The 27,669-nt window shown below is 36.9% G+C and overlaps 1 protein-coding gene across 1 annotated transcript in view; it reads right to left on the reverse strand.

Moving 5' to 3' along the window:
* The window catches only part of LOC135080902 (phosphofurin acidic cluster sorting protein 1), a 203,123-nt gene that overhangs the window by 174,914 nt on the left and 540 nt on the right, over positions 1–27,669 (reverse strand). The window lies entirely within an intron of this gene.

The raw sequence follows: 27,669 nt of genomic DNA on the forward strand, positions 1-27,669 counted from the left end.
ATCATTTTATGCGTCTGGAGCCGCATGGTGTATAATTAATGATTGCTTTAATATGAAAACACGGTGTTACGTGTCGTTACGGAATAAAGAGTAGAAACGTCGCGAAAGAAACGTGCAGGCTTCATGCGTATGTTTAACGATCATGACATGTTCTGATAGTTGATTAATTGGTTTTCCTCACGGTCTATAAATCTTGTAAGGCTAATAAAATAGACGTTTACAAAGATTTACATATGGTGTCCCAAATTAGTGTCAAGCCAAAGACCAGAGCCTCTGCTCTGGGATGATCTACCTCTAGAGCATCACTAGGGACACCCTGTATGTGAGAAGAGGCGTGGTTATAGATGGGAGACTTGCCTTTATTAGATTTGGATTGGACTATGACTAGGCAATTAGGCATATGCCTTCACTGGTTGGGTTTCTATTGGCGGTCAAGCTGTAGACCCTGGCTACACTGGAGTTGCAGCAGAAGTAACAAAAGGTGGGAATAGTCCTGAAGGCACATAATGGATTAACTGATTTCAATAATTAAACCAACTAAATCATGGTTCAAGATTATAGAAGGCAATGGCTGGGTTTTTCTTGTAGCGAAACCTCTGTGGAAAAGTATTTTCGTTTATTACTTTAATTAAAAGCAATAAATATATTTCTTTGTCTTTGTTCTGTTTGATGATGTGTTGAACTTGATAATATGACAATTTAATTATTCAAGACTAATTTACTTGCATATCAGTCAAGTCATCTAATAGACAATCTATTCATCTTACTCCATTAACGTCTTGAGAAAAAGTTAATTCAACGTTTTTCGAGTACGGTCGTTAATACTTCCGGGGTGTAATGACTGACGAGTTAATTACGTCCATTAATTATTGACGTGACGGGACACGAACGGACAACGGCATATCAAGCCTAACACTGCGGGATCGTATGTAGGCAGTGATAGGTGCTATTTTCCAACAAAAATTTATAGTCTGACATGCTATCGTTCTGTTCTAGCAATCGATATTGAGTATGATGTAGATTTTATCGAGGATCTATCGAGTTGTTTCTGTCAAGTACCTACGGTTAGATAGATTCTTCGTCATCTCGAATTAAAAAAGTTAAAGGCCTAAAAAATATTATAGTATTTGCAGAATAATGTTAAGCCAAATTATTTTAATTTAATAGAAAGCGCGAGTTCGAAGAATTCCGAAAGTTAGTTTAGAGAATGAATAATTCAGACTGTAACTGAATAAAGTTTGAGTATTTGTAAATCACAAATAATTACAAGTTGTCACAACATTTCTAAATATAACAAAGAACTTGTAGGTAATGAAATATTTAATGATCCTGTTCTTACCAAATATATCCATAGTTTTGAATCCTACTCGTAGGATTCAAAACTATGGATATATTTGGTACCTTTAAAATATTCTCGTACCTTTAAAATATTCTCAATAGAGTGTATTCGGTAGATATCTCGGTGGTCCTTTCTATTTGTGTTCCTGGGGGGCCAGATTAGCTATCTCTCGCATTGTTGGTCTAATGGGCCCGATACGGAGGGCCGACCTCTGTTATCGCGAGCCTTTAAGAGTAAACTATCAGCTTGTATGTTACCGAGTGGAGTGGCGTATGGCGTAGCAAGAACATTTTGTAGTTTTAGTAGAATCTTTGCAGTTTTTAGTATAAAATTACATGCATTTTTTCGGGTTCGGTTCAGGTTGAAATTATCATCATAAAATATTTTAAACAACATGTAGAGATAAGAAAAATTTTGGAGTTTGAGTGATCATTAAAAATATTCAAATCTTACAAAAACAAACGCATGCACACAATAAACTAGATTCTAGTAACCAGAATCACAATAACTAACAAGGCTGACTGTGTGACATGTCGATTTATAAAGCAGAGTGAGGTTACAAATTGATCTGTCTCTAATGCACTGGGGAAACCCCGATCGATATGCAATTACCGATGTGCACGGCACAACAGGGGTGGACAACATAATGGCTGTCATTACACTATAATATGTATGTACTCGAATATTTAATAGTTGGTACTTGGTAGCTAGATTTTTTACCATCAACCATTTTCTCCCTTAATTATTATAGTACTAGCGGCCGCCCGCGACTTCGTACGCGTGGATCCTGTTTTACCCCCTTTTCCCGAATTTTCTTTGCTACAAACCTCACGGAGAGCTTTCCAACGAATGCAAAACCGTGGAAATCGGTTCGTGCGTTCTGGAGTTATAGCGTCAGGGAGGAAAACCCGACTTATTTTTATATAGTAGATTTGATGGATGTGTAGATTGTACTCTTTGGCGCTCCTTGGCGGAGAGCTTACGTCCAGACATCAGCAGGAGAGTGGCATAGGTTGAAATGAAGATGCAAAATACAAACCGAGCAACACATCCATCTTGTAAGTACCTAACGAGCGCTACATCAAACGCTGCCGGAAGAACCGCGATTGCGATCGCTATCAACAAACCAATTCCAAGCACTGTCTATCAAACCTGAATTCGACACCGCAACATTAAAATCAAAATCAAACTAAACCATGATCTAACGATTGACTATATCCGACGATAAAAACAAACTGATCTCAGATCGCGTTTACCAATTACCTGCATGCATTCGCAACGATAACGATCCAAAAACAAATATCGCTACAGCGAGTCACGCAACGGGCCACGCATAGTTTGCTCACGTGCCTCTGAATGGCCGGCTAATTGAATCAGCGGAGCTATGCGGGGGAAATATGGAGGTAAAGCACGAGAACCTACGGTTTTACTAATAGGTGGACTGACGATCTGGTAAAGGTAGCGGCAAGAGCCTGGATGCGTGCAGCTCAGGACTGTTCATTGTGGAAAACCTTGGGGGAGGCCTTTGTCCAGCAGTGGAAGTCATTTGGCTGAAATGAACGAACTAATAGGTCAGCCGACCACTGATGTGTATCAGGTCCCAGACTCCCAGACAATATCAGACGCCCAGTAAATGAAGAGAGGAACCCAAAGTTAATGATTTATGAAAATCACTCTTTTTCTCCTTTGGTAAACACCAAATTATAAACATTTGTGTTATGTAGGTTACATTGCGTTTCAACTCTTTACACACTACGTCATCGTTGCTTTCACGTTTTTATATTACTTTTAGTTCCCCAGAAATCCAATCCAATCTAGTCGCAGAGAGCAGGATTTGCTAGAAGGCTTGACATAGTACGAGTATATTTGGATTGGATTAACCTTTGATTGGCTAAAACGAACTTGGATAACCATTGGTTGTACAGACACTCCTGAATGAATTTGGATAGTAAAAAGAACGGATCTGCAAAAAAGCACTCCGCTCAGCCCTCTTCCAAATACCTTTGTCAGTGACAGCCACAATTTTCCAGACAGGCTTTTCTATAATGCTTATCATAATCTCTCTCAATGGCTTTTACAGGTATAATTTCTGAATCCTTTTGTGGTTAAACGCCAACCCCCATCCCAAACAATTTAAAGGATTGCTGAAAAATCCACTTGACAGTGAGTAAAGTACAAACCTATAGTATCTACTTATACTAAATGTATACCCGAACCATTCCACGTAATTACTATTACAATGTGGGCGTTTTAGTAACCTCCATCAGAAGTAATGAATTTGATACTATAAATAGCCATTTGTTAGTTTATTTCAAAATTGTGAACTATTTCAAACGTGCTAACTAATGGATTAACGGTTATAGTAATTGTTTATTACCCAAAATTACCTAAAGAACATCAATGTTCGTTAAAGTTGTCTTGAAACATAGTAGTTATCTTTAAAAAAATTTAACGGTAAAACTTTTCCGAACCTTTAATAGAATAAAAATCTTAAATCAACATTGACAGCTTGTAACACCAACAAATTGCTAAAACTAACCAAACGTAACGACCGTAGAAATTAAAACAATTAGTAGAGAACACGCGAACATAAACCGTAGAAGTTATCGAATAAATTGTTGATCGCTACTTGACCCGGGCACGGCGCCAACAAGCAATTACGAACTATTAGAAGCAAACTTCAAACTATCTCGAAGATTATCGCTATGTCCGTATTAGTACATTCTCTAGTGCTACTCATACAATTTATAGCCATCTGCGATATAATGACCCACTTAGAACACGTGCTAAAGAAGTATTAAATACCATTGACTTAAAAGTAAACGATATCAAAAGGAACTAAAACAAATGAACACCTAAAAGTAAGACATTTATGATCAATAAATTTATATGAGAGACGTACTGTTGTAGAGTTGTAGTTAGTGTTATCCCAAAAAAGAATTCCACTCAAAGAGAAATGAATCAGAAGTATCAGATCAGAACATTCAGAACTGAACACAATTTATCAGCGCGCGAAGAAAGGAACACGAATAATTTAACCTGTCCTTATGGTAATCCAATAAAAACCGTTCCACTACTAATGGTTGATTGAATAACAAGTCGTTTGCTTAATTACGTAAAAACCTGTACGACAGCTGGACAAATGAATACAATAAATTTTATGGTAATCCGGTGAGAGTTTACGTAACGCATATATTTTAGAATTTTATTAAAGAAGAAATTTGATTGGTACTAAAAGTTCTATAAAGTAAATACATTCGTTGCTTTAAACCGCGCAGTTAGAAAATTATTTGAAAATACATAATTCCAAGCAGCTAGGTAGGTTGGCGTCTAAACGTTGTTAATTAATTTGTTATGAATACAAAACACAGCAGAAGTAGAAAATTATGGCAAACCCTAATTTAAGTTAAGATAGCATTACAACTCTAGCATAGATAGCGATAAATCTAAAGTCAATAAAAACAACTGTATCTTTATTTTCTCACGATGATAGATAAGGCTTAAAAAACAAATACAGTCAATGAACATTTAATCATACTAAACATTCGAGTCATAATGTAAATAGACTTCAATAGTTATACTTTTTGATCACCATTGTCAACCAATGTCGGCTCGGAATACAATCCTACGAGTATTACGGTTTTATCATCCGCCTAACATTACACTAATGTAAATCAATAAAGATATCGAATTAATAATTCACGACTAGCTAACAATGTGAAATGATCATCTAGAATAGCTAATGAATCGGGTACTACAGAACATGGTTTTCTTTATAGACACTTGGCATGCCTACGTTTATTTACAAAGGCTTTTAAATAATGGCTAGGAAACCAGCACCCACTGTAAAGATTTGAATATGCAAATATCTCGAGATTTGGATGACAGTAGATTAGTTGCCTAATTAGTTCCTCTCTATTGTTTGACTGTGCGACCTCACACAGACATTGTCAAACAATGCTAAGACAAGGAGCTAGCGGTCGCCCGAATGACCTGATCCAGTAGCTCCTGACTGTTGCACAATGGTGAAAGTGGCTCTAGCCAAGTCATAGCAATCACGTTGCACTAGACCTAATGAACGTCCAATGAGAACAAACTGTACTGACGATAAGTACAGCACGATGACAATATGAATTGAAGATATGTTGAGTAACAGGAGAAATAAGGAACTACGAAAAAACTGAATGGAATAGAAACACAGTTCATGACTTTTTTATTATGCCCCAGCCAGCAGCCATTGGTTATGTCAAATAATTAACTATCGAGTCCTCTTCGTTGGCTGAGAAGTTAACAATTTTTAAATGTAGGTCATGTAGAAGGAAAGCAATACAGGATAGTATTCCGTCTTTCATTGCGTATTATCGTGAACATACTATGCTACAGTGCTTTCTCATACAGCTGAACGTTTACACAAATTAACCTCATAATTTACAAAATTGCCTAGCTGTACTTATAGCGACTTTAAGACAGCATTTCTAAACAAGATCCAAAGAATCTGGTCACCGTGTCAAACCCATTTATGCAGCACCATTAAAATATGAATCACCAGCGATTAGCGCAACTTTTCACGTTTAACAATTTAAATACTGTATCTAATTTTGTCGTTCTATATGCGACAAGCAGAGGTAAAGACACCACGGAAAAGATTTCTAAAAACATTTGTTGATGAATATTGTAATCTTTTCCTAAAACAAATTCTCCACATTTATCTCAAACTAGCTGACCCGGCGAACTTTGTTCCGCCTTAATGGCAATAAATAAGCAGACTTTTTTTAAATTTCGAACGGGATAAAAAGTATCCTATGTCCTTCTCCTGGCTCTAAACTACCCCCCTGACAATTTTCAGCTAAATCGGTTCAGCCGTTCTTGAGTTATAAGTGGTGTAACTAACACGACTTTCTTTTATATATATAGAAGAAGAAGATAGATAAAAAGATCTGATTTCACTGGAAACACTTGTTGTGAATGACATGAGATACAGACGATTGATGGAGGCAAGAAACAGCAAGAAATTATGTCACTGATACAAATCCGTTTGTAAATGATAAATTGATTTATTTTAGAACAAAAGTAAAAGACAATTTCATAATATTTACAATAGCGTTTGTTTTCATAACAAACCAAACCACAACTGATATGAAAACGAACCGTAAGAAATCAGCATCAAAACAAAAGCTTTTTTTTTTTTTTATGCATAACACGGCAGGTATTTGACCACAATCGCACCTGATGTTAAGTGGGATGCAGTCTAGGATGGTACATATCTGCCCTGTAAGTGCTTATTCACTCTCGCCTTGAAGAGGCCCGGATTATAGTTTTCGGGAAAGACAGCAGCAGGCAACGAATTCCAGTCCCTAGCTGTTCGCATTATAAAAGAGTCATCGAAACGCTTAGTGCGAGCTGGTGGAATGTCGACAATATAAGGATGGTACGCTAACCTGCGTCTGGTTCCCCGATGATGGAAGGCTACATCAAAGTCTCTCGCAGCAAATGGTCGGCATAAACAAGGCAATAACTCGCAAATTACATTTCCCGATCGCAAATCACTGTCATTTCCGATTCTGTCCGGTGCAAACGCAAAGCTCGTTGGTGCAAAAGTGAAGTCATGGGTAAAGTGAGCAAACATCAACAATCTCTTCGATTTCTTTGGCTTAATTATTCTGGATAGCAGTTGCCCCGTTGAATAATTTGAAACTGTTTCACAATTTGAGCTAAAATATTTGGCTTTCGTAAAATTCAGAACTTTCATCTTAAAAAATACAACTATTTTCCAAAACGCTTCAACAAATTCTTAATATTAAATTACAACACAATAATTCCAATTAGGTAATCAACAAACCCTCTTCCTAAAAGCACTAAAGAATATTGCACTGACTTCGACAGTTTTATTCAATTATTTTCATTCCCCGGACATTTCTATTAAGTTCTGCTGAATTAAATTTCTTTAATGAAACTGCCAAGTCAGTGCTTATAAGAACTGGACTTTACGCTCATAAAACGTTACCTAAGTTCACTTTAACTCTAACTTAAAGATAGGTATAGGAATAGGTTATTGCACTCTTTCAAGTTTCTGGGAAATCGTTCACGTTTGAAGTTGGGGAGTTTAATATTCAACTGGAGTTGGACGGGTCATGGGCTTGAATTATAGAGTCGGAGTCGTATCTTCGAACTTGGGTAAAGTGAGAAAAAGGTTACTGTTTTATTTTAACGACACTTTAGTTCACATTCTCGTACTCATTAGGAGTTGATTCAGCATGTTAATGCCTATTGGGTTGGCGCAATAGCCCAGTCTATCTACAGTCAACTTTCAGTCAAGACTGTCTTACAAAACGACGAGTGCTGCCCTGCAAACCATGACAAAGAGTGTCACGTTTACTGCTAGTATTTCAATATTTTCAATGCTCATTGAATACGAAGACTTCTGTAATAATATTTTGCACCAAGGTCATGACTTTTCTCTTGATGACGTCATCGTGCTCCCCTCGCTGCAGCCAAACAAAGAAACAAGCGTCGCACCGGGAGGGTCCCCCTTATTGGTAGGTTTTATTGCTTTTCATAAACCTCGCTTGCTTATCTTAATCCATGAGTAGGGGGTTTTATGTCCAGGAACATACATGTACCCAACCCATGCATGATGACGTCATCGAGATACTCGAAGTGTACAGGTTTGCGCAGACACCGAAGAAATGGTTTTTGAGGACTGAACATTAACGTTCATTTTTAAAACTATAACGAGACCGTTATCTGGTAAAATTGACACAATTATTTATTATATAAAAAAAAAGTATTTAAGTATGTTTATATCCGTTGTCTAGTACCCATAGTACAAGCTTTGCTTAGTTTGGGACTAGAAGCGTAGTGTAAAATGTCCAAGGATATTTATTATTTATTTATTATTTATACTTTAGTTCCACTTGGCTAATCAGCAACATATGTATTGTATCAGATAGCTTGCATCCTCAGATCATAGAAGGGAATAGATGTGAAACGGGGGCGTGGCGCGTGTCTCCGCGATATTATTATGCCCAGAAACGAACATCGGCCGCGTAGCTAGGTTAGTCGCGATTCAGTCGTACTAAGGAAATGTTCTCCGATATTTTGGATAATGCGTCGTTACGTGCAATAAAACAAGTGAAACGAAGAACTACAGGAACAATGGAGTTATTTACTACATGTCAGTATTGCAAATCCATTGGTATTTTGCTTATAAATAAAAAAAACTAAACATTTTTACGAACGAATTCAGTGCCGTAACAGTTACTGCGATATCGAAATCAGTGGTGATAAAAAATCTAACACACTTGTACATTGACGATTTAGTTAGCAACCACTTTATGTCATGCTCAACTACTGCGCAATGTATTTAATTTCTTCCGATACCCACTATCGTGTGAAAATACACAGTACGGCCGCATGTGCCGGTCGTAACATAGTGCCGTGCTCGTGTTCTAATGCGGTTTCCTATTATCGATAAATAGAAGTAAATTATAATTTTCTATTTTGTAATATTAAATAAAAAAATGATGTGTTACTTGCGATTATAAGATTTTACAAAAAAAAAAACAGTAGAAGTAATTAGTAACTGTCAACTATGTAATTACTATAAGAGCTAGTTGAAGGCCTAATATAGGCATTATTTTTGATAAACGTATGCGGTACACAGATCGCTATAATTAAAAAGTAAATGCGTGATAGTAGTTAATAATAACGTATAATAATAAAAAGGTTTTCATACATAAGCATTTTGTGAAACCAGTTACGAGTTTACGAGCCTTGCCCCTAGCGATTTAAAGTATCGATATCTTGTCGACCCCATTTTATCTTTGTTCTCTCACTAGCGTTTTCAAAGTGTGCGTCACGTCACGCGGCCATTGATTGGCCATAAGGCACGCCTTCTGGCCAATCACAGCACTTTTAAGCCGGTTGCACATGTTGTCGTAGACTCTCAGTCGCTTTGTTTTTACACAGTTGAATGTGTGTGTGGGAGCTGTGGTGGGGGAAATGTGGGGACACTGGTTCTCGTTGTAGTTACGCGCGACTTCATATTTATTCTCTTTCTATAATCTGAGCTTGCATCAGATATAGCACTAAAGTTCTTGTACCTTTTATTCTAGATTTACAAACTTCTTCGTTTTGCAAGCTGCCTGAAGTTGTAGTTGCAGATAATCGATTGCTATTCCACATAGCCAGGGGAAGGGTAATCGGCGCGGTTTACCGTCGTGAGGAGAAAGTGTCGCAACCGCTGCTACACTTTACGTTCCGGTGAAACTCAGGATGCGGCTGAACTCGAGCGGAATAAAGAGTTTTTAATTTATCGTCTGTTATTTCCAGTATTTTCCAGCCAGTGCGCAGTGTCTGGGTACAGGGTCGCGTACCGGAATATACCAGCTGCAGATGCACAGACGATTAATGCGTGTTATCCCTCCGTTCATTCGTTTCAGTGAAATGACGCCCACTGCTGGACAAAGGCCTCTCCCAAGGATTTCCACAAATATCCCTTAAAAATATAATAAGAAAGTGTCGCATTCGCTGCTACACTTTACGTTCCGGTGGAACTCAGGAAATCAAAATCAAAATCAAATCAAAATCAAAAATATTTATTCAGTTTAGACCACAAGTGGCACTTATGAACGTCAATAGAAAATAATAAAAAAGAAAAGGTAGCCCTTATGGGGCACTTTACATGTCTCCTTATCTTTTGGGCCCTACCATGGAATACTCAGGATGCGGCTGAAGCGGCTGAACTCGGGCGGAATAAAGAGTTTTTAATTTATTGTTTGTTATTGCGCTGGATGAATGTAGCCAACCGGCTAATTTAGAAATTGGGAGAAGCTTATGCAGCAGTGGATGTCCTGTGGCTGATGAAATGATTTTATGGCCAGCTGCTGCGTCTGAGGGTACTGGGTCATGTACCGGACTATGCTAGCTGCAGATGCACAGACGTGAATATCATCCCTTAAAATCAAATACCATGATTTTTTTTAATAACCTGTGTTAAAATTCAACTTTCTAGGGTTAAAGGCTCAGCGTTGTTGAGTCAGTGAGTTATTTTTGAAACTGACAAATTGAGCAGCAATAACGGTAAACGAACGGTTAACTACAAAAGTACAAATGTAAGCTAAAGTTCAGTAAGGTTTTCGCTCCCCTGTAAAGATGGTTTTGTATATTAAATACGGCGATATCTAGACCAGTCATAAAGTCTGACACCGGGGTTGCATTACATCGTTTCATTCATCCAACATAGGATAATGTCAACAAGCAATAATATTAACTTTAAACATAATGGTGTTATTAGTCGATACCATGCATTCAGATTGTTTACATATGACGTATACTATAACAACATAACAGGAAAGCCTGTTCCGGCTGCGGCAACAATGCCATGTTTACAATAACCATGTTTGTGTAGTCTGCAACATGTTAAGTTTAAAAGCACATTGCTCATTTAAACTGTTTGATTGATTTTCAGCCAATATCTTTGTATTATACTGCGGCTTACGTTTCATTGATGATTCATCATCATAATCATCATTTCAGTCACAGAACGTCCACTGTTGGACATAGGCCTCTCCCAATGACTTCCACATCGCACGGTTGGTAGCGGCCTGCATCCAGCGCCCTCCCGCTACCTTTATGGTCTTTGTCAAATTGATGATTATCAAATGCGATGTTGATAAGATCATTAAGTATTCAACATTTAACTACCCACATACTAATTGCTTGTTGAGTCAAATATTGGAGATAATGGATAAGTAATGTATGTAGATGCCGCCATTTACATTCTTGCCTTGTGTGCCTAATGGGACCCAGGCTCAAATTATGTATGTGCCCTTTATCATATAAATTTCGGATGGAACCTCAACTTAAACAACATCTTATGAAGTTTGTCATAGGTGTTATTTTGCAACTAAAGTGTTGTTTGGCGATTAATGCAAATTTTACACAACTGCTTAAAATTAAGCTAGAGGTAATATTTTACTCATCTAAACCGTCGTTTAGGTACACCATCCATAGTAAACATAATATTGTAAGGGACAACTACGGAACCCTACACTGCCAACATCACACGCACTTGGACTAATCAATCACTTTTGTATTCAAGAAGTTAATTCCCTTTGTTAAGAACTTTGGACCATAAAGACAAGTGTGACAGCTGACAATCGAAATTAATTAGCTAATGATTTTTAAGAATAACAGTAAATTTTTTTATCGTATCTTCGGAGACAAGTTCATAATAATTATTTGTGTTTACAATTACGCCTCTATCTTACTGAATTAACGATAGCGCAATCACAAATATTCTTAATTAAAACTATTTTTCTGCTCGTGAATCGCATTTAGGGTTGCCAGACGTCTGGATAAAGCCGGGCATAATTAGGCTTTTTGATTGCGTGTCCGGCTAAAATAACCGGTGTCCGGCTTGTCCGGCTTTTGTTAGGCATTTTACATTTCGCAAAAGGCGAGTAGACTGACGGTCGCCCCCTCGCCAGATACACGACTCGCGCTCTGTCGATTCTTAGTAGGGTTGGCAGGTGTGCTGGCATCAGGACGTTGGGCAACCGATGATAGTATTCACTCGTTCGTAAACTCACTAATTGCACCAATTGTCCAGCTTCTAGGGTAATATGTCCGGCCAAATGAAGCACAGAGTCCGGCTTTTGTGTTTTTGGACCTGGCAACCCTATTCGCATTTATAGATTTATTATGTAAACAAAGCACTTGAAAGTGCGTCGACCCGTAAACAATTATGCAGCCTTGCGGTCCGCGCTGATTGGATTGACCTCCGCCAGTTAATTACCTTTAATTAGCGGTTCGTACGTAATCTATCGGTTATGTTACTGATAAATTGACCTGTGCGTGAAATATTAATCTTAAATTTAAGGTCGTTGTTGAAATTATTTTACTGTAACAATCGTATTTTTTTTTGTGTCAAGAAATACAACCAATGGATACAGTCTGCTACCAAACGTGAAAAGAGAGAGATCCAACAATAAGTAGCTTAGGAGCTATGTTTTGTTGATCCCCTTGAGTTGATGGACTATTGAGTTGATGATGAGCTCAGAACTTTCGAAGTTCAATAGAACTGTGAGCACATTATTAGGTACTTTAAACAAAATCGCAAGTGCCGAAGACAAAACAAAAAAACAATGCTCATACTTGGTTTGTTGAGGTTGTCCATTATATTTATAAGATAACTAGAACATACAACATGTAAAAACATACTAAGCTAGACATCGTCATCTATGTAGTTTTTTTAATACGTCATCGTTCATACCTACTTTACAATAAAATCATTTTGCTATATCGACTTTAAATGGGAAAAAAAAATAATCCATAATTTTATAAATACTCAGGTACAACTTTATTCCACAACTTTGAAAAAAAAAGTTAAATAGTTATTAACTTATTACCTACAATCATGAGCAATTACTCTACTAATGCGAACTGATAGTGATCGGTCTAATAATACCTTTACCAGTATTCTATTTAACAGCTAGTACTCTAGTAGTTCATTAAATTGTAGGTTAATAATACAAGCGTGTTTAACCTTTTTTATGGGGTCACTTTGACAGACTAGCTTTTGCACGCGGCTTCAGTCGCGTGATTTTCAATTGTCACAGGAAGAGCCGCTGTCTAAAAACAGGAACGACTACGTAGAGAACGTAAACATGGATTGACTAGTCTAGCATTTACTCTAGTATTTTATTTTGGTGAACATTTTCAATATTTTCTCTTTGAATTGATCATGGTCTATCACATTCTATGTTTCAAATATCAAATCAGGATTACTTTATTACTTTGATAATGTTATAAACAATTCTGCATCAGACACAGCCTGTACATTTGTCGATTTTTACTTCAAGTAATTACTGAACATCATCATCAAAGCATAGTCACTGTCTAGCCAAGTGTAGGTACTACACACAGCACAGCTAATTGCCAACGCACTATTAGAGTCGTTAATTACAAGGAAGCGTCATTCGGAGAAACCATTGATATATGAATGGGCGAGGCGAACCAATGATGGGGAAAATGAGACCATTAGCAAACGCTCGGAATTACTTTATACTAGAAAAAATGTGGAGCTACGCCTAAATTGCCTTTTAAAGATAATCTTCAACATAATAACAATTGTTACAGCTGGCTTCGTATGAGAAATGGTATTGATTGGAGAAAAAATGTGACTGATTGTGGAAGAATTGTTTTGATAATACATATCTTCTTTTCTTTGGCGGGATAAACTTTTGCAACAAGCAGGCTGTAAAGCATTCCCTTTTCATGTTTTTTGGGACTCAAATCTTGAAGATATAATTGACACCAATAATGCTTGCCATAAGATACACATGAGAGGACCAGGGCTTAAAAATGTACCATCTAGAATACCATTAAGAACATAAATCTTATCGTCAATATCATTAATCTAGAGTAGCTTATGATCAGAAATGTATTATTACAATACATTTTGTTATGACGTCATCATTAAATGTTCCAATAATAGGCACAAATCACCGCAAAACCATCTCGCCACCTCCTCAAACTGGTAAGCGCCACGGTGAAAGTTCGCGAATCTGCGCACGAGTCGATGACATACGCTAACGTCTCTATCTTGTGGTTCGTTATGTAAATTTGACTTTGGGAAAGTTGTCGGTTCATCGGTTATGGATACGGTGACGTAATCATCGTATAATAGGAGATTTAATTAGGTGTAATGCAATGAAGCGACTATTAAAGGAGAGTTGAGGTAACGCCATTTAGCAGAAATGGCAATTGTACGTACACTTTTCCTATGAATCGATAGTTATGAAGGTGTTAAGTTACACCGTCAGCCTTTAAATTCTTTATTAGTTGTAACTTCGCTTAGGTACAGACTCAAAGTTAATTCTTTCATCATTTCCACCTCACCAAGCACTGGCGATTTTGTTTGTTCATTCACAAAGTCATTCATCTACAAACCTTTATTTGTAGAACAATATTTATTCGCTGTATTTTGTAAGCATTAACAGGCTTCCACGCTGTAGGTAGACGTAGCTTCGACCATCAATAATCCGATTCCGAAGTTTCCACGAAAGTTCCAAGGTGTTACCACGTATTATATTACAGAATACTTAGCAAAGTAACAGTTTGTGCAAACAAATTTCAACATTATGTTCCTTTGTGAGCCCCATTTATGCGAGTAGCTTTAGAGACTGTTTTCCTGCGCACGCAATTTTTTCCATAATGTGCACTTAAAGTACTTAAACCCAGCTTACCGCGTCAAGTCTGAACTGTCATCATTTAGAAACGCGCAATTCTCAAGATCTAGGCAATGGACTGAGATAGTCGCCGAGCTTTCTCCTTCATTCGGAGCAATAAAGTTTTACGCTGTATTCTTGCAGTTTCAGCGCCATTATGCACTTTAGATCTATCTAGATCAGCGGTTCCCAAACTTATTTTGTCTACTGCCCACTTTGAGAATAAATTCTTTTTAGCGCCCCCATTTGTAGTCGAGTGGCGAGTGCTCAGTCGGGGTCTAAGAGTCCTCCTAGTAAATTACGCCTCCCAAGCCTCTACACAACGTCTCGATTTTTTTTCTGGGTCTCTTACCGCCCCCCTTTAAGCCTGCACCGCCCACAAGGGGGCGTTATCGCCCACTTTGGGAAAGACTGATCTAGATCTATATTAATGCCTAGAGTTCGCATTTAGAATAGTGGTTATATCGCGAGTTATAAATCCAATAAAAGTATGTATTTATTTTGTGTTTTAGATTGTCGTATGATATTACATTTCGATCTCAAACACGATTAGCGACATAACTTGTTATATTTTTTATCAAAATCGGCATTTTTCTCTATTTCTTTATAGTTTTGGCCTATCGCGTACAATCAAATATGTATTCAATAAATTGACATAATAATCGGTTTTAGATATTACTATCGAAAGTCTTTATGTGTCACAACATTCAAGACTGATAGAGGAACAAAAATCTGAATCATACGGTACAAAGGAATGTCACAATTAAACTTAACAATATAAAATACTCCTGAGACAATACATGTTACATACAACAATGCCTGACAAGAGCAAGGACAAACAATAATCATTCTTATTGTTAGTAATAAAACGTGTATTTTATAACGTAATTAATTATGTTACAGATGTCATACAGTGGTCTGTTTACAAAGGATATGGAATAAAACATCGATACTTATAATATTATGGTGCAGGCAGACAACGTGAACGTCTAAGAAAATAGTGCATTTTGTATTAAGATGCAGCTTTTTCCGGGATCAATCTTCAAGTATCAGTTAAACTAGCAATTGGAGTGAGACTTTGACCGTAACTATAACGATAATCGTTGTTTTTTGTATGGATTTTGACAGATTTTTGACGTTTTTCAAAGTTAAAGTAAGTTGGTGCAACCCAGACTTAAGAGTTACGTACCTATGTGGTATCTTGCTGTTCACTGTGCGAATAACTATGTATCTATCAACAAAGTAAATATGAATACGAAGCAAAAAAAAACCCAATAAAACAGTAGGTAAAACAGTTTCCTTCCAATAACAGGAAACACTATGATTTGTTGTATAATGCGACAACAACGATTTGCATTGTTCATAAATATTACTCATACATTATATCATTCAAATGAACAAGCACATTAAAATTCCTTACAAGATAATAAGCAATTTAAATCAGATTTCGTCGAATTTACATGGATCGAGTTTAATAAATTTTTACTGTGTGGAATGTTTATGACTAGAGGTCACGATCTTGGTGTCAATCTGTCTGTCTGTATCTTCATGAATCACCGTTTAGGTGTCTGACATGACCAATTAAGACTGATATTATCAAAGTTCACTTCTTCAGAAAATCTGATTGAAGCCTACGTTAATATTATAAAAATCATTGATTTTCATTTGCAAGTTTCAGTCGCACCTACGAATGAAATCCAATCCAAGACTCTATCTAATCAATAAAGTAAGTTTGAATTAACACATATTATTGTAAATACCTATTGGTTCATGGAAAAGTATAAAACAGTCATATTCAAAGAATTGTACGGAGCTGTGATTGCAATCATCATTAAATAATCATGATACTCGTAATAATATAACAATTACTAGTATAGGAATAATGTTTTATTTATGCAATAAGGACTAATGGACCGATAAATTCAATTAAACATTACTTAACCATCAGATAACTATTTTATAAAATGTGTTTTATAATAAGGTGGTACAAAGTAATACAATAAACCTTTGTATTAGAGACGCCGTTACAACTGATTTATGAGGTAATTAGGTGTTAATTAAGCTACTTGAAAAGCAAAAAGTTCTAAATTGTGAGATCGGGCGTTGGAATGAAATTAAATGGGAGCTCGAAGATATTTCAATCCTGAGAAAGGCTATTAAGGTTTGTTATAAAATGGCGCTCAAAACTCGTTTTAAGCCGATGGATTTATGTCCAGACCAATCAGAGGCCTAAATCTATTCTTAAGTGAAGTTTATAATACGGGCTAAGAACTTCTAATAAATTACAAACTTAATACGGATTCATTCAATAAAAACAAAAAGTAGAGTTCTCACAATGGTGAATAGATAACGGAGAGTTATAAAGTAAACCCCGGGTATTACTGCTTGTGTCATCACACTAACGTTTGTCCTTAACGGGAATCAAACCAGCATCATCAATGGCAGCTGGCAGTTCTAAACAACCAAGCTACGGTACGGTCATCCACGAGTCCACGACAATCATAATACCCGACGCTGTAACATCACTTTATTTTAATATGAGATGATACAATCGGGAAATAATGGTACAGAATAAAACATCCATTTACACATTTACATACATACAATTAACACGATTCGACATTCAAACGAAACTGTTGCCAAAACCGCTGCACTCAATGTAAACAGTTAGTCATTGTTTGAAACAAAAAACGGTAGGATTACACCACAGCTTCGGATGCGTCACGGTTAGGGCTGCCACCCTTGGGTTGTGCTGGCATATGACTCTTCACAAGCCACGAGAGATAAGATTTTAGTAAATTACTGTGAATCAAATTAGCCATGTGGACTCGGTGGAGTAAGAAAGGTCCGATCCCACTTTTCCCGTAGATGTCATATAAAGTCAAGCCTTCCCTAAGCTAGGGGAGTGTAGGCCAAATCCTCCATTCGCCTCGTGCAAATTAGAGAAAGTACATAATGCTCTTGCACTGGAGGCTAAATTACTTACTGATGAAACTATACAGCGATGACAGATATTCGTTAAATATTGCAATAAAAATATTTTTATAAAAAAACACGATTGATTTATTAGCCGATTGAAGTTGTAGCAATACAGGCGAGTTGATTTTTAATAAATCATGTAATTTTTTCAGCGATGAAGACGTGAAAACGTAACAAAACGAACACTTTCGCTTTCACGATACTCTAATAAGTACATTATGGACTTGTTTCATTCTGTTCTGGTAAATTGTGGTAGCCCTAGTCACGTTCAAAACAGTCACAAATAATAACCGGGGTTGTGACATCCACAAATTGCAGGCACGACAATGCAACGTGACCGTACCCACCCAGATTGTGAAAAACTACAAAGGGACGCTGGTACTTGCTTGTAAATACTTCCGCAATTATATGTAGTATTTTGTTGCCAACTACATTTTGAATGAACCTGCTTTAACAATGTGGGCTATCAAATTGGCACCTCAATTATGTAATTCATGTTGAATGAAATAAAAAATAAAGGTAAGACATTTTTTTGACTGTTCAGTGGAGTACTTTTGGAAATTAGTATGTATTTGGAAGGCTAAGGGACGTCAAAGCTTTAACCACGACTTCTCGTGCGTGGATTTCATCCCGAGATCAAAGACATCTTATTTTATACATTCATACAGTTCATACTCGTTATCCCGAAAAATTGGATCCCACATTTTTGTACAGGACGAAGCTGCGTATCTTTTCCCAGACCCAATTAATCTAAACCTAGAATCTAGTCTTGTTTTCAATCTATTTTCAATTGATTTCAATTTACCGAATGTTCCATTATTATAGTTTGAGTTACAATAAATCATCGGTTTCATTCCATCAACCAATATCGGAAATGGCTATCGGTAGGTGCAATCAAACAACAATTTGTACGGAACGACAACATCCAGTTGGGAACACGAGATCAATCATTGGAATGCCGAACCCAAAAGCAACAAGCAATTGGTACAGGTTTACTTTGATCGATTTCAGAATCGATAGATGAACTGATTGCGTTTAATCTTGCGCGTTGAAATATAGAACTGCCCACGCTGACCCGATAATAAACCAGAATACTACGAGTATTTTAGATATTGACCTAGACATTGCGTGCGGTTTCAGACCACCTGCTCTTGTCAATCAACATTTCACAACTAAGAAAGCTGGTCTGAAAGCAATCCTAACCCAGTCTGTCCGACTAGAGTTAATGGCACTCCCATAAAATCACTAAACTTTAACTAAAACGTCAAACGATTCACTTGGAAAACTACTGAAATACATAACCTTGAAACTGTTGTGAATCCTTTACAATAGATGTCATCAGCTGAATCAATTAGAATACATATCCCAAAGATTTCCTAATGCGGAACAAGCTGCGCAAATGTGAGTGACAAACAAATTGTAGAGTCGGTTCAGTTGTTGTCGTTAGTTATTTCAAACTCCAAAATTATACATCATCCATTACAAATGATTTAGACAGTGTAATTACACCACCCTAGAAATTAGCAATCAGTCATTTTCGACGTACAAAGCAAGGAAGTCTCATTTTACTTAAGTGCCGTCTTAATCACAACTTACGGACGGAGATTAATTTCATCTGTCAGTGGTTGTAAACAGTTTGGCTGGTGAAGCGTGAGGGTCACTGACCGCCACAAAAAGCGGTTCAAATCAAAAACTATTGCTGTAACGGTACAGAACTGTAGAGTAGAGACACGATGCGTACGCGAATTGCCAACGTTTACCACTCTAATTGCGTCTGCCGAGTGGTTTTCTATTTTACAATTATCGTATCCAATTATTATAATGAGTATCTTGCTTCAGTCTTGGATTCTTGTTCTGCGTATCTTAGGTGCGTGTGCGCAACTCGCATCAATATGAACCGAGGATCATTTGATGGACAGCATTCGATCATTGTACAAACAGTTCATCAAGCTATAATACACGTTGGTATCTTATGTAGTTGGAATACGGACGATTTTGCAACAGAAATGTAAAGTCTGATGTGCTGTTCGCCTGTACCTACATATCACTCGAACAATATAAATGTATTTTCCAGTGTGCAATTATATTGTGCATTATTGAGAACAAAGGATAATTAAAAATAAATTAAATGGTAGGTATGGTGACTAAGTTTTGTTTTGAGAACAATTGTTGTTACACACACGGGTAACACGATTCATCATTTTGAAGATTCTTCTGGAATCGAATACAGCAAGCAATAAATTGAAGCAAGAAATGAATCATATTAGGTACCAAATTCCCTCTGAGCAAAGCGGGATATTGGTCTAACTAAACTACCCCCTTATTCATAAATTGTATCATTTCTTTTCACCTTAGTGAAATTAACGTTTGACAGATAGTGACAGCATTAATTTACTACTGACTGATCCAGTACTATGTTATCTTACTAGTATTATATTCATTCACATTATGTAACTCGATTTTGACGAATGACAAGATAACGAATGAATAAGTCCGTATGTATTTAACCAATACAGAAGCCCCGTAACAAGATTACACTATTGACACTAGTTGAATGGTTTGTTATCCATTTACGTAACATATGTTTTGATGACTATTTTAACAACCTTGATGTTATCTGGCTTTAATGGTATAATAATAATCCATGTATTTTTCCTGACAGATAAAGGAATAAACCATCACATTTTCATGTAACATTTAGATCAAACCAGTCTGTGTAATTTCATATCACGATCACATACCACGCTGTGATGGTTTTTTATTAAAGTCTCAACAGAATAATTAGTAAAGTCCTCTTCAATAATCTTTCATCAATGCACTCTATTTCTGATGCCTTTTTGGGCAGGCTTATTTGTTTAAACTAACCTAAAGTATAACAATTACTACCTATTTTCGAATATTTTACTATGTATTTCCTCTTTTGGCAAAGTAACGTAATGTTAAAATTAATTATACGGACAGATTTGCATAAAACTCTACATTAACTAGCATAATTATTACGTGTCTACAGCTTACTGCATTTAAGCAACCATCGTTATTATTCATACAAGAATTCAGTATGCATTAAGCCCGTCAACAATGTGAAGCACCATAAATGAGCGAAGGAATTCTATGCCGAGAACAGAACAATGGTTCTTTCTACAAACAGTGTTCGGCAGCGCAACGCATCTGGATAAACATCTGGAATGCATTAGCGGTGCATTCCTTAACTTATTTTAAAATCAATGCTGTTCTTAATGATGATGGCTGTCGTACATGATAAACAATGAGTAATTGTGGACCTAGTTGTGTACCCTGCGTAACGCCAGTCAAAACATGTGCACTGCAGAGTTATTTATAAGTAAACACCATATTTTTTGTATTCTAACAGATTAATTTTCATAATAAATAAGACTGGAGCCACTGGAGGATTTCAAAGACGAATTTCATTAAAAACACCGTGAACGTAACAAATTGTTACAATTGTCAAAAGCTAAATCGAACAAAGGAAGGAAACATGAGTAAATATGTAGCATCGAAATACAAGTCTCGAATATTATTTCTGGTTCAGAGAAAAGCCGTTGAAAGAGAATATTAGCATCGCCAGTTGACAAACAACAAGCGTGATGACGACGTCTTTCGGAATTCCGTAGGTAACGAACTGACGAATGACAGGCGCGACAAGTAAGGACGCATGACAATAATATAATTTGTAACTTTTAGACGGGCTCCATGGATTAGAATTATTGAACCTCTGGCATTTAAACTCAGATATTGTTTCTATTTGCCTATGTTCTGTTCTGTCTGTTATCATTTATAGCTGTTCCATGAATCTCCATTCTCTAACGGCCTCAAACTTTATGTGTACTATGTGATTGGGAAAGACCTTCTGGAATTTAATGGGCGTACGAACAAGTTTTTATGGATGTTTCGTGCGTGACAGATTAAATGCCTTCGTATAACATTGTTTGAAGAATAAAAAATCTATGGGTTTTGGAAACATTAGAATAAACATGAAAGTTATTGTTACTGAGACAAGAGAAAACCTTGAGCAGAAAACTACTGTGTTTAACCTTCAGAGTTACATAATTTAAGCATCGTAGTTTAAAATCACGTTCATTCATTCACATACAAATGCACTCATGTAGTTATAACTTACCTAGCTCATTATATAAACGCGATAGCTTGCATAACCATCGAGAGTTTTACAATTTTGGATCGGAACCATCATTGGTAGTTATTTAAGTAGTAAGGCAGCCCGACATGATGACTTATGTTATGATAAATAGTCATAATTAGATTATTATCAACTATTTATTGTTCATTGAACTAAGTCTGATAGTGAAACCAATAATTGATGTCATTGCACCGAATATGCGAAACTTTTTAGATAACAATGAACGACGATAACATATCAGTACAGCACTAAAGCAACCTTGCCCAGACTGATTCCCAGCCGTGACCTCGATGCCTTCAAATTTGTTGAGTTGTGTATAATGCGCACTCAAGTGATCTTACGCTCATATACTCATACATTCAACAGCACATGAACCTATACATTTTTGTTGCAAAATCGCTTCTACCACAACGACATACGATCCCACAGTGTTTAGCTTGATGTGCCGTTGTCGGTAGTCTGTACCTTCTGCACGAAGCGTAGCCAAATGTCGGACAGTTTCATAACAATATTGTTGAAGTTACCTACAGTTCCAAACAATGTTCGGGTTTGAGCTTGGGTTAGTTTTAATTCACAAACTGCAAAAATGCTTGTTACCGGCAATATTAGGTAAGATATTATGTGTAAGCTGGCAAGGTATTATAATCATTAATGTTTGGTGTATTTAGGTCCAAACATAAGTTTATTTTTGGTATAATCTATCGCTGAGAGAGACCCTCTTCATGAACATCATAATATTCTTTTCTTCGAATTGCGGGGACGATTTTTGCAGCATAAGTTTCTATACTATGCAAATAAACTCTATGTAATAAACATAAAACACATACACCATGATCTCTAGTCCATGTGTATATTCTAATGATTATCCAATAGAATAAACCAACCGTTACTCGTACGTGGTTTCTTAAAGGCATTCATTATGAGCAAGGAGTATGAATGAGCTATTTCTAGCGGACCGCTCACCGACATCCAGCCAATCGATACTTGGTGTTTTGTTTCCGAGGACCGAAAGACTCAATCATCGCTCGGACGTGTGTCACCCTCGGCTGTGACCTTGTGGTCACCCTCCTGAGTCGCATCAATTTACTAGTGGACGAAGGTACAAGCGTATGGAAAGATACTTCAGTCTCGCTGATTAATGACCTTTTATGTCCCTTGGAAATTTTGTAACGAGGCCTTTGGATTTGGTCACGCTATGACAAAACACTTAAACTGGGGTACTCACAGCGGACATGTTTATTTGACGTCCCTTCCCCACAGGATGTACAGCTCTCAGGATATACTTTGCTACTCGGGTCAAATCACCGTCGACCTCGTACTCGTCACTTTATTTTTAAAGGATTTAGGAAGGTACGAGAACTTTAATAGAGCTGTTTTTCTGATGTATCTGTCCTTTCAATACAATTCAAATTTGCTTTGGGTTTTCATCATCATCATAAAGATTGTTCCCTTCTGCTCACTTTGTTTTAAGCAATACTTATTCTATAGTCTGCTTTTTAGGAGGGATGATATTGAAATTGCCCAAATTGTTAGCCTTGCACTATCCACAAAGTTATGTAAGATAGCCCGTCGGCGAAACAGATTATTTAGAAAATGCATCTAACGATCGCTAGCAGTATGTTTCTTGTGCCGCAACACGCTTTGTGATACCAGCGTGCAGCACTAGCGCATTTGAGTTGCATTGCACCGATGCAGAATACTCATAACTCATAATACATCCTACGTCTTCAAGATCCATGTGCTTTAACCTTAAAAGATCTTAAACTCTGCGATAACAAGTTGCGTATCTAAAACTGTAAGTAATTAACAAAGAGCACGTGTAATTAACAACACAATCGTATGAATATTTTAAATTCATTTATTATGGAGATGCACGTGTACGGTGTTGTTGTATGTATTTGAAAACTTCAGCTAGAGTCGTAAAATCATGTTGTGAGAAAAATATTTTCTATTGGAAGTGATCCTGGTGAGATTTTATCAATAGATCGGAGACTTATGCCCGTTTTCATTATCAATTCCTAATTTTTAAGTGACCCATATTACAACAAAATTCTTGTTATTTGTTATCATAGGGGTCACTCAAAAATTAGGGATTGATGGTGAAAACGGGCATTACGCTACCGATTTAAGTATCCAACTAATCCTCCAAAAGATTTAGATAGAGCGTGTAACTAATCGAGCAAACTAAAGTTTGTAAAGAAGAGATTACCGAATTAAAACCTATCTATTCCTTTGCACCCTATCTTAGGCTCGGTTTCTGAATCGAGAATTTTGGGATTAGCTAACTCATAAATGAACTTTTCACATTAAATTCATCCATGCATGCTCAAGCTAGACTTACGCCTGTATTCTCTCTCTCGTTTCAGAATGCCTTCAACGCCAGGTGAGGTCTCACAAGAGCCCATCAAATTCACGATGGCGTTACACACGCGTTACATGCATTTGCATAACCGGTGTTTGGTGGCGTGACTCACCAGCGCAGGAGCGCGCGTTTCCGTCTTTTTAAACCCTTTTTTGGTTAAGAGGAAGATCCTTGAGGCAAGATAACGAAACTGGTACACAAACACGATTTCGTTTGTTTCAGACGCAAAAAAGTAAGGCAAATGTATGCCAAAACTGGAATACGAGAATGAAACGAGTCCTCAGAGAACAGCGATACTCAAAGGATTTAGCTCTCCTATCACTTGTCGTTAAGATAATAAGGACATCATGATCTGCTTTCAATCAAATTCAAATTACATTATTTTTGGTATACTCGTATTCGTATCATTAGGACTCTCCCTTCTTTTTCAGGTTTTATACATGGAGAAGGCACCTTATCATGAGGATCATCATTCAGAGTATGATCATGAGTAGACAAAAATAATCGTCCCTAGTATCGAACAACGCAAGATTTTGATCTTTATTATTTACCTTTACCCTAGTTCAGGGAATATTTCGAAAATCTTTAATCTAAATACCATCGAGCTCATCCAGGCTTCTTTTATGAGATGTGCTGTAATGATCCAGTTCGTCGCGACCGCAATTGTGATGCCATTGTTGTCTATTGCAGTAAATTAACGTGGGAACATACCGGCAGATTAAACAAATAAAGCTGAAAGCATTTCAACATTCATTTTAACTTCTAACTCCACTCTATTGCTCGAACACTGACCGTATAGATTAAGAGTTAGGTCAAAGAAAAAACTAAGCTCATACATAAGACCGAAGAAACGGCACTTGACTCAAACAAAAAGGTTCAAACTCTAATTGGTCTAAATATTGAAGCTCAATCAATGTGACTGATTGAGATATGCTTGAATCAACATTATGCCCGAGTTTTTGTTTGGTAGGTAGGAAAGACTTAAAATCAAATTACGAACTGATGTTTTTCAATAACAATTTACCTAAATCAAACAAATGTAAAGCTTGTTTGATCTCTTGCTGGTACCTAGTAGATGGTCTAATATCTTAAGGTCTTTTTTGCCGTTTACGTTCAATTATACCAATTAACCTATCAGTTCAGGCATTACGATGAGGTTTATTTGCCAAATGATTCGATTTTGAATGGACATTCCTTAATCGCCATTCGGTCTTAACAAGCCTTTATATCACCTCCACTTTAGCTCGTAAAATCAATTAAAACGTTTAGCTCATTACAATGCGTCACTGGACCTTGCACTATACATTGTTCAGGTGCGTTCAACCCGTGTAGATTTAAATCTAAATTAACATTGAACTTACATAGGTACCGGTTAAAGACAAGCCGAAGAAAACCTTCTACGCAGTTGATTGGGGACTAAAGGCCATAACATACATGTGTTATCAACTTGCGCGAAATTTCGTATGCTTTGTTCCAATTTGTTATTCCAATCGTTGAATGTATTACAATGACAGTCCTCCAACATACAAGCTCTTTTTCGTTCAAGATTTACTACCCCATTTGTCTACGTTCAACCGAAACCGACCGACCGACGTCATTTCATTTGAATTGGTAACATTCCCTCGTCGAATACTTTTAAATCTAATTTGAGAGAACCGCGGAACTCGCTGTCGGAGACAATAAAACTTATTTCAATTGAATAATTCCGCGGCCTTGCGTTAAAACGTTATCAAAGCGCGACAATTTGTGGAATCAGGCGCATCCTGACTGACACCCACATGCCAATCATTTGATTCATTCCTATCGGCACAGTGGTCGGTACGAGGGAGGTAAAGTAGACTCATTTGGAGCGGATCACGCGTAGAAGTAGGTACCTATTTACAGTCTCGCAACATGGATGGGTCAAGCGATGCCCAGGCACAGACATTGGCGTATCTAGGGTTCTTTTTCAGGGGGGGCCTGGAACCTGATATGCCATTAGGGGGGTGCGATTAGTATCATAGTTCATGAGTTAGTCCTGACTGACTAAAGAAAGGCGCAGTTACAGAAGCTTGCACCGGGCTTATAAAACGCACCAACGCGTGCAGATTGCCATCGCCGGCCAATGACAAGTCGCGCGACCTATGACAGTCCGCGCGATCTGTCATTGGCCTATGATCGCCCCGTGCGTGATCGCGCCAGCGATGGCGATCTGCACGCCTTGGTGTGGTTGAAGCTTAAGAGTTTCACTGGATAAATGTCATATAAAAAGCATTTACGTTTACACGATCGAGCGTGACCGAATCTTGTACTAAGAACAATGTTTATCATAATAAGACTTCGTTAGTCGACCTCGACCACGACTTTCGACTCACAGACAGGCAGGCAACGCTCAGCACATTCCCCGCCTAGAGCGGCGACGCGTGACATGCGTAGTGTTTATAGGTACATACATTTTGTAAAATCCACAATTCCACATGCCATTTTATTTTATTTATAAAGCAAGTTTTGAGGCTGAGAGCTTCTACTGCTTATCTAAGCCTGAACTTGGTACATGACACTGAATCTAATATTCTTAACATTACGGCTAAGTTTTTCTTCCCACCTTGTAGTCAAATGTTTTTGTTCTAAGTCATGGTTCTCAAAACCAAGTCGTGGCCAAAATAAAAGAAGAAGTTTTTGTTGGAGAAATAATACTATGTTAGCATAATAAATATTTGCACATCGTATGTACATGATAGAATATGTTGGAAACTCTCTCTCTTTCTCTTCTCTTCTCTCTATGACAATTTATAACCTGGCAAATAAATGATTTATTATTATCTAAAAAATATTTACACAAAATATTTTTCCTGTCTGAGACAGAGTAAGAATTTAAAAAGCACATTTATAACGGCTGTAAAAAACATACAGTAACTTATCTACATTGCTTGGTTTTATTATTCTATTCTTAGAATGAAGATAAACTTTGAACTATAAATCAATGTGGGCAAGCCGCACTGAAAGATTAAATACAGACTAATGAGATACTTACTTCCTCCTAGTAATAATTTATGAAGTCAATAAACAAATTGAACTCACTGATAACACCTAAAATTGAGATAAAATTAAATATTGACAGACATTCCTAATTTTTACTAGGTAAGTAACTAGCATAACTGTAAGTTAATTGCAAAACTAATTAAAACCAAAATAACATTCTGAATATGTTAGAGACAATACATTTTAATGATTAAATTATCTAAGCGTATTAATTTATGGGAAACATGATAGTTTGATAGTATAGATAGATATCAATCTATCACATAATATTAATTTTAATTCAAGTGAAAGTTTTAAAGACTAAAATATGAACTTAAACTTATGTGATCATTAGCTTTAATTTTGGAACTAGTCCATAAAATTGATAATAAACTAGGCATGTTTCCATGAATTCCAATAAGAGAATAAGTAACAAAGGAATTTCAAATGATTTGGATGTTGATGCTATGATGATACATTGGAATTCATATTTAATGAATCGCAATAACTACTGGTTGACTAATTGCGGTTGGATTTGTTCATACTAACAATGTAGCACAACCACGATAAGGCGCCGGGCGACTGATTATCTCTCAATAAA

This window comes from Ostrinia nubilalis, chromosome 18 (genome assembly GCF_963855985.1).
Source record: "Ostrinia nubilalis chromosome 18, ilOstNubi1.1, whole genome shotgun sequence".
Taxonomy (NCBI): domain Eukaryota; kingdom Metazoa; phylum Arthropoda; class Insecta; order Lepidoptera; family Crambidae; genus Ostrinia; species Ostrinia nubilalis.